The sequence below is a fragment of the Sinohyriopsis cumingii genome, chromosome 6 (genome assembly GCF_028554795.1).
Source record: "Sinohyriopsis cumingii isolate HCF-2022 chromosome 6, ASM2855479v2, whole genome shotgun sequence".
In the NCBI taxonomy this organism is placed as follows: Eukaryota; Metazoa; Mollusca; class Bivalvia; order Unionida; family Unionidae; genus Sinohyriopsis; species Sinohyriopsis cumingii.
In genome coordinates this window covers 34,538,723-34,555,930 of record NC_142966.1, presented here as the reverse complement: position 1 = coordinate 34,555,930, position 17,208 = coordinate 34,538,723, and the positions used below count along the sequence as shown (strand labels likewise).

Below are 17,208 nucleotides of genomic sequence, written 5' to 3'. Positions count from 1 at the left end.
CATTACCTGATTTTGACCTGACGGGGTTTGCTTGTGTATCGTCGTTTAAACTCGCTACGGGTTTACATCCTGTGTGTTATGCTTGGTTTGGCAGACATTTCGTTGAGAAGCGATGGGCCCCGATAGCGTTATTGCGATACATGCTTGACAGTCGAATACTACTGTCGCTGACAGTCGGTAACGCGATTATATGTTATGATCGTCAAACCGAAGTTTGGTTGCCAACTCCGCAAGTCGCTGATAATTTCCAGGAGTATCCAGAATCATTTATCGACACTATCATCGATCCTGAAATTTCCCGAACTGATGAAAGCACCGCAAAAGATCTAGGACGAAGAATAATAGGAAAATTTACTCAAGGTGGAGCGTATGATCATAAACTACATCATAGTCGATTAATCATGGACGAGGCCGAATTGGATCTTATTGTCGCTGATGCCGCCACGAATAATACGTTTTGTACCCGCGAAGATGTGTTTCTGTCAAACGGGGAAAAATTAGGAACTGTTGTTAGTTACATCGACGGAGAATCAGCTCAGTATACACATTTGAGATCTTCGATGCTCGCTTATGTATCAATAAACCTATTGTCGATGATTAATAGATTTGCCATTGACGCAGTGAGAGTTGCAACGGATTCATTCTACATCGACAAAAAACACTTAGCGGCGTTGAATAAGGTTATACCGAAATCCGAAGGATTTTCATGGGGTTCATGGAGAATAAAAAATGAAATGTTGCATGGATACTGTGAATCGGCTGATGTTGTCATCGAGGATGAGTATCGCGGTGCAGAATTATCAACTTCGACGACAACTTCGTCGGCAACAAAGTTGCTCCCGTCAGTGTACGATCCTGTTGTGAGACATAGAACAGTTTATCTCAACGGGGCTGGTGGTTCCGGTAAAACAACTCGCGCTATAGAATTATTTAGAAACTCTGACATGATTGTGTTGACTCCCACACATAGACTTGCCAGGGAGATGCGACAACGGGGTGTTAACGCGTGTACGTATCACAGTTTTTTCAAATACAGCGGTGGCACGTGGACACCTGAACGAATGGGAACGAAATATATCCCCGAGAAAATAATCTGGGATGAGATAGACACTGTCCCGTTGGAAACATTAAAACAGTTCTTGGACTGGTTGTTAAAGAAAAATACCGCAATTGTTATGTGCGGCGATCATGGTCAACCACCACCATTTGTCGGTGAATCACCACACACGTGGCTGAAAACTTTTGTAGATTATTACGAGGAAATAACTAATGATGTTAGATCACTCGATGAAACGCTGAAAGAGTTTAAGGCGTTGATCAGGCTACAAACCAATAAAGTCCAATGTGAGATAATGCGTGAAATAATTCCAGAGACGATCATGAGCGACTTTTGGGAAATGTGGAAACCAAGTGATCTCATAGTGGCAAGTAGAAAGATAGTCAGGGATACACTTCAGCAGCGGTTATTTCAGTTACATCAGAAGAAATTTCCAATGGTGAAAGTGCCATTGTGTTATAGACCAGCTGATACACGATTGCAGAACACCGACGTTGATATACCTGGAACATCAGAAAAACAGAATTTAGTATTAAATGATATTATCACAGTTGATATTGATGTTGTTGAACAGGCACTAGCGATGAATAAATCCCCGTGGACGCTAGGATACGCTATGACCATCCACAGTTCGCAGGGACTAACTATTTCAGATACAACAGTTTGGATTGTTGATGATCGCATCGAGTGGTCAAATTTAGTTTATTTAGCCGTGTCAAGAGTAAGAAGGATAGCTCAGTTACGAAGAATTGTATTAGATGATGTTATCAACGACAGCTCAATCGCTGATGATACAATAAGAAAGAAATTAGCCGGTTACAAACAGAGCGACAAAAAAAATGGTAGAGAGTTTGATCCAAGTTTGGATGTTGAATTTGTAATACAATTACAACAACAGCAGAATAATCACTGTGCGAGTTGTAATTGTTTATTGCTGTGGCAGTATTCGAAAAATAATCCAAGGCAATTTACCGTAGATAGAATAGATAGTAATCGCGGTCATACGCGTGAAAATGTGATGTTGACCTGTCTTGAGTGTAATCGACGCAGAGGTGCTGCTGAAGTTATTTAAGTGATCGAGGTGGTAATTGTGTATCCGCGGGGATCACCTGAAGTTGCTCGCGTGTGAACCCACGCTGAGGAGCAGTTGAATCTAATCTGTAGATTGCGTTTCTCCCAGTTGATCTGGTTATGCTAGATATCTTATGTGTTGTAACGCTCCATATAGGATCAGTTGCCCTTTTTTTTTCTCCTTCGAGTTCGCCCGGTTCGTATAAATACCTAACGGTGACATTACCCAGCAACGGGGACGCTAGCGTCGTTGGCTGCGTTGAAACACGTTCACTGACGCGGGGTATATATTTTTTTGTGATTGCATTTACAGGTCTCATGTTTGTTGTTCTGGTAATTTCATTATTTAGTGCGCGGATCACGTTTGGCAGTCTTGCAACCCATTCACGAGATCGTGTATCGTAAATGAATTCCCTCGCGTACTGGTATCCGAATAATCTCTCAGCGAGTGTTCTATTAAATCGCTCAACAATTGCCTGATCGCGATGAATTTCAGTATGTCCTCGTCGTATGGTAACGTTATGCTGCTTTGTCAACGATGACACCGCGCCCTGAAATTCCTTGCCAGGATCAACTTGTAATAATCGTGGCCAGTTTAGAGGTCCTCGTTGATAAATTCGCGAAAACGCAGAGGCGACTTCGGACGCTGTCTTTGTTGTTAGCGGCTCTGCTTCTTTGTATCTACTAGCAACATCAACTACTGTTAGCGCGTATTTGTATGTTTTTCTACGGACAGTATCATGAGGCAGGAATAGTATGTCAGCCTGATGAACTTCATTGGGTACACTAACATCAAAATGTGCAAAGTTGATTTGTCTCGGCGGCGGTAAGTAGATTTGCCATATTGCTTGTTTTGATAGCCAATTTTTGGCAACCTCGCGTGGTACTGATGCCGCGTTGGCGAGTTTATTAATTGCTGATTTACCTCTCCAGTATCCGATTGGGGAATAATAAATCGCTTCCATTGGAAATGCTTGCATTTCTATTAATTATCCAGCCCCGATTACTAATTTAGATTTCATCGCTGATCTTATTAACCAATTAGCGAGTGACTCCTTAAGTGATTTATTTTTTATGGCGCTTAGGGCATGAATTAATTTCACATCCGCGATATGCCTGTCTTGTAGATCTTTACTTCGATAAGCAATATCATGTATGTGACACGCTGCGTCGATAGCGTTTATCGGATACTCGCCGGGTTTGGGCTGATCGTTGCTGTCAAGCCTGATATCTAGTCGTGTTCCCGGACCGCAGTAATTGTATCCTGGGAGATGTTTTTCTCCGGGATACTTTCCCCAAGGGGTACCTGGAAGTCGTCCGAGGGCGGCTGCAATGTCACCACCTCGTTTTTTTTTTGAAATTTAAATTTTTTTGTGCCACATCGCGTACACGTACCAGAAAGTGCTAGTCTGTTATTTTTTGTTGTAACCGTTGTTAGATCATTCGTAGGGGTTCGTGCCCGACACTTCACACAATATAGATCCATAATTATTATTCTTTGTATACAAATGGAAATTACAGACTTTTCTGCGACGCGGCGAAGGGAGCCAATCAAGCATAATTCGGTGTTGCCAAATTCTATCAGAATGATTATCATTGGACCGTCAGGATCGGGTAAAACGCAGTTGTTGCTGAACCTGATTATGAAGTGGATGAAATGGGACAAACTATACTTGATAGCTCCGTCTGTGGATGATCAACGTTGTTATGATGTTATAAAAGATTTTAATGAGAGTGCAAAAGCGCTGAGTGAAGACGGCGAGGATGTTGTTGAATTTATCACTGATATCGAAGAAGCTCCCAGCGTTGAAGACCTCGACGGGGGAATAAATAACCTAGTAGTGTACGATGATGTGATGCTGGACAAGCAAAAAAATCCTGCAAGGATATTTTCCCGGGGTCGTCATCGAAACACCGATGTCATTTATGTTACTCAGCGTTATACACAAATTCCTAAAGTAATCAGGGATAATTGTAATCTTCTTGCGGTATTCAATGGAGTTGATACACATACACTGAGAAATATTCATCAAACCTGGTGTGGTGGCGATATGGATTTAAATAAATTTAAGAATTTCTTCAGTCATGCTCGAAGAAAACCTCACGGATTTGTAACAATAAACCTACATGACCCGCGAACACGATATCGCGTCGGCCTCGACGGAATTTTTGCAGCATAAATTATTTTGGCGCGTGTTTTATGTAGTCGGCGCGGGTTTTTATATGGGGCCGTGAAAGGGTTTATTTCACCGAAATAGGTTTCTATCGAGAAGTAATTCCGTGGAATAGTTATTTCTAAATTTAGTTTCGGTCTGTTCACTCCCTCTGCTGCTTCTGGTCAGCTCTGGCTAAATTGCAAAATAGCTAAAGTTTTCATTTAAGTACGCAAGCAATAAAGCCGGTGTGACTAATGAACATACTCCTTATCCTTGCATTGATCTTGTGAAAAGGACTGCCCTTCGGACATACTTCAAAGAAACCATGTTCGACAGTGTGTGTCTATGTATAAGCACCAGCAATTGATTGTCAAATAAACAATGCCTATTTTGTTGTTACTTACGATGCCATGTACTTCAGGTTTAAGTCTTAATGCATGTAACACTGTTTGCTGAACAAACTATTTATTCAGAATTAGTTCTTTAGGGCCACATATACTGCATGGTATATTTTGCTTTATTCCTTGAAATTTAATCATGGTATTTAAACTTTACATATACGGTAGAGGAATGTCAGGTGTTAACTGGCCGAGTTTCTTTGGCGGAAATGGAGATGCGATTTTGTTTGCAGAGAAAATTTCACAGTGATCATTCATTTAAGCTAACTGGTGACAATTTTATTCTTTTAATTTTTTTCTACTATAGTACTGTTGTAGTTGTTTAAAAACATCTGAAATTTACTTGAATAATGTTTAATTTTCACGTTCTATTTACTGAAGAAGAAAAAAAGAAAAAAACTGTTGTGTGATATTAATTATTTCGTCCAGTGACGGATTTAGACGTGTGTGCGTGTGATTTGAATTTTTAACGTAGCTTTAACAATTTTTCAGTCATATCACTACGATGTCTGCAGTGTGGCAGTTTAGACTGGATTGCATACGTTATATCTATTTATAAATGGTTTGGGGTTGGGGTTTTTTCTTCTGACAAATGAAAATTGACAGACATAATGTAATAATCGGGACTTCGCTGCGAAAAATTTAGAGATATTACGAGATCGGGATGTAGATGAGGAAATACCCCCAAAATCGGAAGGTCTTTCTCCCGGCTTGAGAGTTGACAGGTATGAACTGTCCGGGCTTGTGGAATTTCAGTCAGGGCTTGAGTTTATTTAAGTCACCAGCCCGGGGCCTGTGCCTAAAAAATGTCCTTTAGCACTGACCAGTACAGTACATAAACTATTATATCAGACTGCAGATTCAAGTTTTGAATGTGCAACCCAAATGTGATCTCCTTCCGTCTGCCTCGCTCGCCAATGTTTATGTTTGTATTCGATAACTGGCTAGTATTGCGTCACGGTACCACGTGATCTGTCGTCTCATGAAAACTCGGAAAAACTCGGCAATTTAAGGAATCGTGGTATCTTCTATGCAATAAAATCACTACCCGCTTACGATATTTAATTTATAAACATGACAGTCGAATTAAAATCTGTAGAGAATTGCATACGTAAAAGGAAAATTTTGATTTCTAGTCTCCTTTAATCATGGTAATTGAACTTTACATGTACAGTAGAGGAATGTCAGGTGTTAACTGGCCGAGTTTCTTTGGTAGAAATGGAGATTGATTTTGTTTGCGGAGAAAAGTAGGCAACATTCACAGTGATCATTCATGGAATTTAAGCGAATTGGTGACAATTTTTGTTATAATGTTTTTATTACTACAATTCTTTTGATCTGTTTTAAAAAATCTGAAATTTACATGAATAATGTTTAATCTTAACATTATATTTACTGAAGAAAAAAAACTCGTGTGATATTTATTATTTCGTCACTACAATATCAACAAGTGATAAAATATAATATGGCACCTGTGGATAGTATACGTTTTATCTATTTATGTATGTTTTGTTTTTTCGTCTGAGAAATGAAAATTGGCAGACATAATGTAATAATAGGAAGTTCTCTGCGAAAACTCGGGAGATAGTACGAAATCGGGAGGTAGGTGTGGAAATACCCCCAAAATCGGGAGGTTTTCCTCCCGGCTTGAGAGTTGACAGGTATGAACTGTCGGGGCTTGTGGAATTTCAGTCAGGGCTAGTAAGGTTATTTAAGTCACCAGCCCTAGGCCTGGGCCTAAAAAATTTCTTTCAGCACTGACCAGTACAGTAAATAAACTATTTATACCAGACATGTATATACTATCAGATTTGTCAATACTCTATCTGTAGCCTGTATTAAATTACACTGTGATTGAATCATAAGAAGGAAGCTTCTTAATGTTTAAATTAATTACTTATGATTTCTGCTTTGCAGATTTATTTGTGATGGTTTTTTGTGTGTGAAAAACTAATGCTTAAGTTTCGACCGATGAAAACCGTTCTCAATGCCTTTTACACACCCAAGTAATGGATATTGTTTCACACACAAGTCTGTCCCCGTTCTAGTCTCTTCGCCCAGAATTCAGTATTATCTCTCAGCGTTTCAGTGTTGGAAGTATATTTTCAAGATATCATACCTACGTTGGTGGTGGTGGTGGTGGTGGTGGTGTGTGTGTGTGTTGGGGGTAGGTAATGAATATGTCATTTACATATAATACGATTGAACCTCATCCTTCTTAAATGAATTTATTGCATTGTGGTAAATTTTTAATTTCTACATTGGGCACCATCACTTAATCCTTATCACATTTTTGCACAGCACACGATGTATAAGTATTTATTTCAAAATTACATTGCATTTTTTAAATTCCAAGATATGAAATATGAGCACCTTCATACTGTTGTACTTTTCTGCTGTCAGCTATTAAACACATTGTTAACACATAATTCAACGATATAGTTATAAGCATATTCAACTTTTGAATGAGCAACCCAAATCTGGTCTCCTCCTGTCTGTTTCGCTCGCCATGTATATGTTTTGTATTTGAGGACTGGCTAGTATTGCGTCACGGGACCACGTGATTTGTCGTCTCCTCAAAGCTCGGAAAAACTCGGCAATTTACGGAATCGTGGTATCTTCCGCGCAATATAATCACTACCTGTTTACGATATTTAATTTATAACATCACAATCCAATTAAAGTTTGTAGAGAACTGCATACATAAAAGGAAATTTTTTGTTTCTGGTCTCCTTTAAGGTTTAAAAATCTCCATCATAATGGTTTAACCATAAAAGAGCATGTTGAACAAGATATGTATTGACAAATATATCTGTCCATAAACAAGGAAAAGGTTACGCAAATAAATAGGCTTATGAAGATCATCTGACCTCTACTGACCTGTTTCCATGTAATTTATCGTACAATAAGCAGACCCTTCGATTCTCCCGCTGTCTTGTAGTTTCTGTAACAGAAGAAAAACAAAGCGTAATATCTCTCGCTTAAGACAAAGACACGTTCTATATGGACGTTCAGATGAATTCACCTTTGATACTAACAAACATCATCATGTACGGTGGACATTTGATACACAACATTAGGATGATACGAAACATGGAAGGATCTAACCTCTTCCCTATGAATTATGTCCTCAGACATCGAACACGGGCATGACTTCTTTATCAATCAAGTCCTCATACTTGGAACGTGGGTAATGTCATTAGTTGCTATATGCAGAGTTTAAATGAACCATATTTGTCATGGACAAGAATAAATATCCTAGGCAGTATGTCAAGGTCTAAGATCCAGTTGCATTTTATTCATTCAGCTTTCATTAGTAGCGACAAACACTTAGCACAAAAGGTAGCTTTTTTAGCTTCTATGACGCACTTGTTACAAGTAGAGGAGACATTCCTGTATAACGTTTACTTCTCAGTAGGCTCGCAATTTATATTAATAGGATGGTGATCAATACCTTGTGATAAACTTTGCTCTTAACTGAACGGTATAAGAAGAAGGTTCATACTGAGAATGATTGTGCGAGGGATCACCAACATTGGTACTCCTACGCTGTAAGCTAAGGTGCACCTTTCTTCTCATAATACATTAATCATTTGGTGGAGACATTAGCCTCGTGTCGTTTGTTCATACCTCTTGGGTTTAAAAGTCAGATGACCAGATTTACATTTTTCAAATATTCAGGAAAAAGGTGCGATATAGTATACGCGTTGCTTTAAAACAGTGAGTTTGTATATGCACTGTTTGTCACAATAATGCTGACTAATTACAAAATATATAGGAAATAATGAAATTGTGAATTGATTTCAATCTGAACAGATTTGTTTATGCACAGTAAGTTCTTGCTAGCATTATTGAAATACGTTCCCTTGATAAGTTCCTTGTTTTCCAGGTTATTACTGTTTCATTGGGCCCATACGTTGGTTCAAATAAGCAGCATAGTAAACAATTAAATAATGACAAGTCAGACAATTATCGTGGCATGTGTGATAATAATTAAATTAAATTTCAGTAATTTCATGTGATTAGATAAAATTAGATATTAATTATACACGAATATGTTAATTCAATATGATTCCAACTTTTTCAAACAATAGTAAAGTCATTATGTTTACACTTTGACGGTTTTACAGGTATACGTCATTATTCTGTATGTTCCCCTATTTATCTGATCTTGATTATGTCACACTATCTATGTTTACCTACTGGCGTTTGTCAATACATAATCTAGCTAACTGCATAAGCTAACACAGTAAACAACCTTAGAATGCAAAAGTATGAGAGAAACTAAATTATTATTATTCTGCCTATGGAGCAATTCTTAATTTGATTTGTTTGTATTTTGTACAGTTTCTTTGATGTCTCTTGACTGGCCATCAATTAAATTTTCTCCAAATTTTGTATGTTAATACAAAGATGAATCTTCTCGACGTTTTAGACAAAGAACATCTTAGACATGCATCACAAAGCTGAGGTTCTAAATAGCTGTATCCCCTTTCAAATGAATACGTATGTTTTCCCGTGTCCTAATATTTTCTTATATATTAATCCTTTAATATAATTTTGGATGTAAATTTTAAAGTTTTAAAATTACCAACGGAATGTCACATGAAGTTAGAGATACGATATACAACGATATACAACAATATACAACGATATACAACGATATACAAAACTGAAATACATCTTCTCACATAATCTATGACATTTTAGTAGAACCATGGCGGTATTAATAAAGAGGAAACATTAGAATAAAATAAAAAAAAAACAAGCTTAACTAAACATTCTAACTTTTATGCATATTCAATTTATATTGTGGGCTTCACCTTAGTCCCTGACTGAGAATAATGTCAACCTGATTTTGATCATTCTTCTAAGAAGTCAACAAGATTCTTATTTAGATTTGAGTTCAATGTCTGTGTTTTTCCACTGGAAATTCTTTTGTGTCATAGGTCAAGAGAAAGTATTATATAGAGGATTTCGGTAAACAAGTATTCATCCTGTTTTATATCAGTCTTTTGTATTATATGATGAGGGTTTGTAGTTGTGTTCAGATTTGATTTGAGAGGAAATATATATTTAAATTATTCATTGGAATTACAACGTGATCATCAACTGTCTTAACTAAAACTTTAACTTAGAATTCAGGACTCATTCAACAACATTCTGGATTATATCATTGTGATACATCATGACATTCAAGACTGTTATATTTAATTAGGGAACTGAATTTTGATAGGACATTTAGGATTCAAAATAATATAAGTTCCTTTCAAATTTTCACTTTGTAAGTTAGAGCAATACATTGCTTGTTTATTGTTTGTTTTACTTCCCTTGCGGTATATAGTTAACGACTATATTGTCGTAACATATCCGATGAGATGGCTAAAGAATAAAAGCATCACTGTTTAAAATGCTAAGTTATTTATCTCAATACCTAAACCCAAAATGTTCATATTATGTCAATAAATTTCACTTTATATTACATAATTAGTATTATATAAAGTAAAATTATAACATTATAAACGAGTGTGGCCAAAGAAAAATATAAAAAACAGTTTTGCTTATGTGTTAGCGGTAAGATGCATGATCACGCATTAAACCTTCCTTCGTACTAACTTGACTCTAGTTTATTAGGAGAGATACAAGTTTTACAACCGTCAGCATTTCTTTCGCCTCTGGATTAAATAGCAATGGTCTAACCTAATAAGAAAATAAGAGGCACCAGACACGAATCACTATATAGGAGCTATAATACAGTAATTTTGCTCATTCATAATATGTGATGTAATTTCATTAAAGCTTACTTTGACAATTATATTGTGTTTAACGGTTCTTCAGCCTTACCTCGTATTCTGTATCTCCTGTTTGAAATCCTTCTCGTGAATTGTCACCTCCGATGGACGAATCTAAATAGAGAAAAATACAAATGTTGTAGACAAATATGTAAATGGCCTTATTATCACAAGGTTGTACTCCTTGTCAGTATTTACGGATGAATGTTGTGTTACAATATTAGTGCACATATATGAACTTAGGATTTCATATTCTATTAAGAATTGTTTCATGCTCATTAGTCAGAGAAAATATGCTCATTAAAAGCCGTCTTGCAATATAACTAATATTGTGCACCAGTCTTGCTTCACAAGGAATAGTTACATATAACTGTTTGTACGAACATGCCTATCTATCATGAATGAAAATGTCGGTGGGTTTCGTTGCTTAGAGCATCGTTACTGGATGTGTGTTAGTTTTAACCTCGATAATTTATTTGTTTAAAATGAAATTTGTTCCGTCATTTGCACGCAGAAAAATCTGGCAGTGGGGAACCCGTTTGATCTCAAATCATCTGGTGGTGAATGTGGCCATGATCGTAATAATTATGTCCCTAAACGCATCTGTATCGTCACAATACAGATGAGTCTCGATAGTTTTGTAGAGCTATTACAGGGAGTTGTCGAACTTTGTGGGATTGTATAACTGGTACAGTAAGTAGATACAGCTATTCAGTGCTGTAGTTGGTTCGAGGAACGAAGTTCATTTATTCATTGTGAGGGGTCAAAGGTTCTGGACCAACAAATTACGGGACAGCGAGGTTCTTTATGAATCTTTCGGCGGTCTGGGAGGAACGTACCACAATAGGTTGTTCCTTAGACATTCGTAAGGAGCTTTGGAGTTGGAAACAGTTGTTCCTCTTCGCCTTAATGTAACATGATAAATATATATTTTGATGAAACAAATGAATTAGGGTTTAAGCCTAAACATCAATATCCCTATTTTTGTGACAATTTATCTAGTACATCATCTTACCTGTTGATGAAGTATATATATAGATTATACTTCCTGATAATTCCATTAATCCACCAGATCTATTGATATATCGCTATATTATACATGCTTCTTTACAATTACCGTCATTGACAATATATGTTGACAAATTCATTACACTTAACACAAAATGCTGATACACTCCATGAATAGACTATATCCGTTGAGATACAAGATGGGGCCCCAGGTGGCTAAATTGTTTTTAAGCGCTCTCCTTTACAGATGACTGCCATCTCACCTCTGTCTACATGGGTTCGAGTCTCGGCCATAACGGGTGTGTGACAAAGCTTGCGAGTAGTTTCTCGTGGGGATAGGTGGTTCTTCCAACGATTTTCCCTTGTTCCTCCACCACCAGTTAAGTGTCCGTCATGTAACATGTGCCGAAATATAGCGCTAAAACCATCCCCAGAAGAACAAGATTATTTGTTGGACGTCAGTGCTTTGATTGAATCTGTTAAGAACGACAAGATTCTTCTTGCTAAACGTTTCGTGCCTGAGTAGGATGTTGAATTCATTCATCAAGTTTAATGCATTATAAATCAAAATCTCATTTGTTTAACGTGTTATGTGGTTTCACTAGAATCAGCAACATAAGGCTTCATTCTGATATATATATATATATATATATATATATATATATATATATATATATATATATATATATATATATATATATATATATATATAGATAGATAGATAGATAGATAGATAGATAGATAGATAGATAAAGTGAGGCATATCCTGAAATCGGATTACGTATTAAAGTAATGTTCTGTCCAGTTATTCCATGTTATTTAATTTAACAACTTTTCTATACTTTTTTTCGAAAAGTAAACATATTTTGACTCTCGTTTAGTAAGTATTTTGTGAGAGGTGGGGGTTAGAGTATTTCTTATTTATCTCTATTGCTTTGCTTACATCTCTTGTGACGAACGTAACATCTAGATCAGAACAAAGGCAGACCCACTCACTTTCAAGTAATAGGTCAATGCAAGACATCCTTCCGCTTTTATTTTAATATGGACAACGCTTTGGACATTAGAAGGGAGTGGTAGGAGAAAAGGTAGCAATAGTGCCAGGTAGCTATTGTAGATTGAAAATAAATCTACACAACAACCCTCCAAATCCCTATATTTTATTAGCATGAACACACTATCGGTCACTATAGTTTGGAGGAAAGGTGAATACCTAAAAAACTGGTAATTCTTCTACTCATCCTGACAGTAGGAATGTTTACTACTGTACGTTTGTTGCTGTTCGAACTACTTTTTGTACGTAAATATATGACCCAAAGGAAAGATCTTAAGACAAAAGGTAAAAGGAGGGGAAGTAGTGTACGCCTGCCAAAAATGCAGCTCTCATAATATCATTCAATGACGAATGGTTTTTGTTTATAAAAAAAATGTCCATTGAGCGGCTATAGACATAATTTCAAGGTTTTTATTTCTCATGAACAAAAGGTCCTCCCAGCAAAGGCCGACACTATAAACATATACATTAGCACAAGTTCTCAATAAATATAAAACTTTATAAATACATATAAATGTGGAGAATATACTTGGTAAGTACATTAAATACAATGTTTAAATCTCTACTCAATAATATTCTCATAGCATTTGATTTTGTTGGTCGAACATCATTGAACAATTTATCACCTCATGCGAAAGTATATTATTGGATCGTTTTTGTACTCATCTGTCTCTCCAACCTTTTTCCTGATTCTCCATCTATCTTCCTTTCTACCTTTATTATTTACTTTCTTTCTCCTACAGTCCTTCCTTCTCCCTACATACTTTAACTCTTCCGCTCTTTCCTTCTTCCAGTCTAGGCTGCTCCTTTGCTGGCTCCCTGAAAAGCTTCCTTTCAAAGCTCACAAATTCCAATTCCTTAACGAATCAAATTCAATCCCCACGCATTACTCAAAGTGACGTCGATAACACTCATACATTAATACGTCTTCTCTCTAGCCAATTGTTTGCATCTCATTCCCCACTCATTCCAGCTTCATTGTTAGACTCAGTCCCATTGAGTCATAGCTGTCTAATATATTTTATCTGATTGGATCGTTTGCATCCTTTGAATTTGCAGCGGACGTGTCAAGGTTCTAAATATGGAATGCATACGATCTACTACTACGCCTCTGGCATCAACTAAGCTAAGAACCAAGGACCACATCTCTTTGAAGTATTTCTGGTGGTCAAAGATTGGATAATACCGATATAGGGACTCTTATCTGTTTAACAGACTAATGTCAACAAGTAAATAATCTGGACACAAAATTTCCTACTAATGAAGAATTAGTAACACTCTAGCATATCAGACGATTCGAGACAGATTTGTGTGTGTGCTATCAACCTAAACCTTGTCCCAGTACAGACGATGGGATTCCATTTACAGACCACCGGTATGTGAACGCCGATAACCGTCCAGATGACTTTGATATGATGGTGGTGCCATTCTCAGAACTTATAGATTGTCGTCGTTGCTCTCCTTTTTGAACGAGGCGCGATCAACTCATCACCGTCATTGGGTTAAGATCCTTGAGAGGATGCTCCTCATGCCTATTCGAAGGTACTACTCATTCTCAGTCCGATTTTCTTCTCTTTGGCGGGACTCTGGCTCTATAACTATCCGAAATAGATTGAGACCATGATGAAATATGTATCTTATTAATATTCTCAAGCAAATAGAAAATTACATACCATCCTGGGATAAAGGACTTTTGCTACAAGTTCTGCAGGTCTGATGGAAGGATCCCATAGTCTCAATGAATTGATGAAAGCTTTTCTCTAACAAAGAGATAAATCCCATGCCCATCTGGTGTTAATGGGTCTTCTTTTGATTCCCAAAGACCCAGTGAAGGATTCTGTATCCTTCTTGAATTCAGGACTACTCTCCTCGAATGATGATGAGGTTCCCATACTCTCCTGGGATCGTAAAGGCGATGACGAGGCTATGCCTTGCTTCCTTCCTTTCTAAGTACGCCGACTCTCGGCAAGGTCCGAAACTTCATCGAACCACAAATATCAAAACTAACAGCCGTCCATGCATGCACAATGAGTATACGCCAAGCACAAAGGCATGTATGCCATGGGTCTTTTCGTATCTATATTTTCACATATTTGCAACATTCAGAAAGTTGTTCATTCCTGAAATTCAAAATATTTCCTGAGACTGATGACAAATATCGATGATGATGCATCTGAATTAGTCATCATATTATATGAATCAATATATGTTACTATGTCTACTATGATAGGAATCAAGACAATGTGTAGTCAAGAATTAGCGTATATTTCAGGAATATCCATTATATAGTATGCTAATAAGAGACAATACAAGTTCGTAGTTTAACAATTTTTCAGTCATATCGCCACGACGTCTGCAGTGTGTCAGTTTATAGTGATGTCTAACACTGGGGCAAAATGCCTCAGACATGTAGCATGATGTCCCACCCAACCACATTATCCTGACACCAGGCCGACCAGTCCTAATACTAGCCTCGTAATGCTGACAAACAAACGAGGCAGCTGTTAGTACCATTTTTTAAGTCTTTGGTATGACTCGGACTGGGATTGAACCCACGACCTGTCGCATCCTAGGCGGACGCTCTAACCACTAGTCCACAGGAGCGTAATGTTATGGTATACTATCATTTGAGCACCTCTAGTTTTAGCACAGCTTTACTTTCAAATTGAAGGTCCTCACATCTTAGAAAGCTTAAAATAACACTCATTTACGAGGACTTGGGGTTATATAAATCAATCAATACAGAAAAAAGAATACATTTCTGATATAACTCAATGTACACGGAAAAGGAAACTTTTACAATAGCGTATTTGCATATACTTGACGCATGCAGTCACTTCTGGAAAAAGAGGGGGGTGTCGTACATGCGCCTATAAAGATGGAAGCAGACCCGCGTCTGTGTTCTTTCTGTTCTAGAACTTCGCATCTAAAGATAGTACAGAAAAATTGGCATGGATGAGGGTATCTTCGTCCCGGGAGTGTTGTGCAAGGCATTAACGCCTGGTATGTATTACTGCCATTTACAATATCCTGTCTTCCTTTAGAAACAAACGTTTTATTTATGAGGAATCAGCATGTAATAAAAATATATCATAGTGCAGTCGTTAACAATAATAACCATATAAATTAATAAACAGTGTATTTGCAAAATATGGTGATAATATAGCAGCAACTAAATTGACACCTATTCACATACATACCCGTTATGTAGATATATGTCACTGTTCTCTCAAAGCATTTATGTGAATGGTTCACTATTGTTATACGATTCGTATCGTTAGGTCGCTGTGTGTGTGTGTGTGTGTGTGTGTGTGTGTGTGTGTTCTCTTACGGATAACGTTTCCTGTGCTGGGACTGGCAAAATTTAAGTAATGACTGCCCATACCGTGGTTGACCTTTCCCATTTGCATTTCATTGTCACTGGTGTCTTTGTTCCTAGTCAGTAAAGAAAAGGGTGTTTGGAAGCATTACACACACCTGCACAAATTATTGGCAAATAAAAGCAACGACATATTTTCGAGCTTAAAGTCACGTGGATAACAAATGGCTGTGCGCAATTATTCATTAGCGACCTCTCACTGTCTCTTTAAAACCGTTAATGGGATATTAATATCATGACAAATAAGCATGACTTGAAGAACATGACATTATACGTTACTTTGTCTTACGCAGCACATCTGTGATATTAAACCTGACAGGGTGACACAACCACGCTGATAAATTTGTTATAGGTTTTAGCCTGCTATGGAGTGTAAATAGAACTGTTCGTGGATCAATAATTACGCTCACCAACGTTGACATATCAAGAATATAAATAATGTATTAATTTGCTTTATTACTATTATTATTATTATTATTAGTAGTAGTAGTAGTAGTAGTAGTAGTAGTAGTGATAGTAGTAGTAGTAGCAGCAGAAGTAGTAGCAATGTAGCAAAATGGGAAAACCAATCTCACATCAAATATGTTGAAATGCCTATATTTTTATAATGATGTCAAACATTTAAGATACATTATATCCACAAACATGGATAATAGTTCTGAAAATGAATGCTATAATTGAAAGAACATTTTCATTATGTTTATGGATAAAAGTGTGACTGTTATTATGTTATTACCAACTTATTTACCATTCGTTACGTTGCATCTTCAAGAGAATGAAAATATGGAAGCACACATTTAAATATGCACGTTATTCCTTGTTAAATATACATCTTAACTGATGCAACAACATTCATAAATATTTAGTACAACTAGACTACTCGAAAGGAAAATTGTGCATAGGTCCTTTTTCAGAAATGAAGATGTAATAATTTATCTAAGATGCACGAATTTCGATCCTTTCTAGAGTTATTATTCAAGGAATGTGGCTTTCAGAAGCCCTTGCTTCCATATAAATAGTTTGGTTTACTAAAACAAGGTACTTTACTGGTGTGTTGATAAGAAACGTTTCATTAACAGATGTTACAATGCTAAATATTACTTAGTATTGCAAGAGAGATTGCCATTCTACTTATAAATAGTTTTATACATTGAAAGACGTTTTTGCAAGCTTGAGTTTCAGTTGTTATGCAAACGAAAAGAACACTCTTACGTTTAATATTAGTCATATCCCAAGCAATCAACTGTAATTTCATTAACGAAGCGACAAGTATATTGCCTCCATTTTACAAAA

The 17,208-nt window shown here is 36.9% G+C and overlaps 1 protein-coding gene and 1 long non-coding RNA gene across 4 annotated transcripts in view; both read right to left on the bottom strand.

Annotated features, from left to right (window-relative positions):
- Nucleotides 1-13,875, bottom strand: part of LOC149796701 (uncharacterized) — a 31,760-nt gene extending 17,885 nt beyond the window's left edge. The window contains exons 1-3 of the long non-coding RNA XR_016421727.1: nt 13,863-13,875; nt 10,527-10,588; nt 7,563-7,626 (exon numbers count right to left, since the gene is read on the bottom strand). This is a non-coding gene — a long non-coding RNA (uncharacterized LOC149796701). The remainder of the gene's footprint in view (nt 1-7,562; nt 7,627-10,526; nt 10,589-13,862) is intronic.
- Nucleotides 13,876-13,899: 24 nt separating this feature from the next.
- The window catches only part of LOC149796700 (uncharacterized), a 70,796-nt gene continuing 67,487 nt past the window's right edge, over nt 13,900-17,208 (bottom strand). The window contains exons 10-11 of one of the 3 annotated variants that reach the window (XM_089961332.1): nt 15,868-15,971; nt 13,900-14,134 (exon numbers count right to left, since the gene is read on the bottom strand). The gene's annotated coding sequence lies outside the window, so the exon portion shown is untranslated. The remainder of the gene's footprint in view (nt 14,135-15,867; nt 15,972-17,208) is intronic. The other 2 variants (XM_089961329.1, XM_089961331.1) reach the window with 2 other exon arrangements.